Source organism: Panthera uncia, chromosome X (assembly GCF_023721935.1).
Source record: "Panthera uncia isolate 11264 chromosome X, Puncia_PCG_1.0, whole genome shotgun sequence".
NCBI lineage: Eukaryota > Metazoa > Chordata > Mammalia > Carnivora > Felidae > Panthera > Panthera uncia.
The window spans coordinates 11,613,717-11,615,099 of NC_064817.1; the positions used below are offsets into that span (position 1 = coordinate 11,613,717).

Genomic DNA, 1,383 nt, shown 5'->3' on the forward strand with positions numbered 1-1,383 from the left:
CTGTATTTTTTAAGGAAGGAGGCAGCTGCAAGCTATTAGTAACCAACATTCACAGTGTGTAGGGGTTGGATATATGGACTGAGTAAAGGGATCTGGGAAGAACAACAGCAACATTCCCTATACTGTTTTAGGAGTCTTTATCTCCAAAATGCCTTGTACTCAGTAAGCATTCTATATGTTAGTACCTTAATGTATAGAACTACAGCAATAGCACATTTCCAAGGAATAAGTTATTTCATATGGGTCAATTTTTTTAGATATTAAAGATTGTACTTTTAAAAACTTCTTGATGAGAATGTTTCTAAAATATATCATATATTTTCCTTACATCACACAGACGATAGTGAGATCAAAATGGTCTTTCCATGTTGACTCAGGGTGATAATTTAGGAACCTTAAACACTTTGCAGGGGTGCAAGTTATTAGGATCTTCCTTTCTAAATCTTTAGGTGAATTTTAGGAGCTACTGTACAAGGCAGTATGCTGGGCTGTCAGATATCAGCTGTCATTACCCATAATAGTACACTGGGTTCTTGAAGGTTTCTTCAACTTCACATCTCTGAGGACTGAGAAGTCTGATGATCAAAGATGTCAAGTTTGTGAGAAAATAAGGTGTGGATTACATCCTGAGGATTTCTCCTAGAATGGATTACAGGGCTTTAGTTCTTTGGCAATTGACAGATTGTATGATGTATGAGGTGTTAAAGCATGCTCATGCTTGCTTCTCATTCGTAGCCCCGCCCTGTAGACTGGGGTTTTCTAAATTTCAACATCTGTGGGAACCCTGTAATCAGAGTCCATCCATGGTTCAATTGATGATTGACTTTTCAAATGAGAGAGTTGATTTGACAAATTTCATTCATATGGGCATTAAGGAATTGAAAAGACAAAATTTGCTTTTACTAATTTTCTGACTTAGAACTTTTAGAAGTCATTTGTTGCTTTTATAGTCTGATGTTAATGAATGTTTTAAAGTAGGTGAAGAATTGCTTCTTGGCCTTTAGGCTAAGGTCAAGTGTAGCATCTGTTCTTATCAGTTTAAAGTAGGTGAAGAATTAAAATGGAGTGTAAGAAAAGGAGATTGAGTTTGCAATTCAGTATTTCATGGTCTCCAGAACCTTTGTTCTTTTTTCCAAAATGGCAGTGAATTTAGTGGTGCATTTTGTGTGGTAACAAGGGTTTATTTATGTATCTGCCCTAAATTGAAGCTGAAAATATAAAGTGTCCTGATCCCTGGAGCTGTTCTTCTTTGTGATGTCCTTACTACTCAGGAACTGAATGAAGGGTGAGCAGTGCAGTCCATTGGATTTGGCACAGTGATGTGCTAGAGAAAGAGCCATGAGAGCCAGTTGTGTATATCTCTTTCCTATTCCACCTGTAGTG

At 37.1% G+C, this 1,383-nt stretch overlaps 1 pseudogene; it reads left to right on the forward strand.

Moving 5' to 3' along the window:
- Window positions 1-985: 985 nt before the first annotated feature.
- Window positions 986-1,163, forward strand: LOC125932495 (uncharacterized; annotated as a pseudogene).
- The last annotated feature ends 220 nt before the right edge of the window (window positions 1,164-1,383 follow it).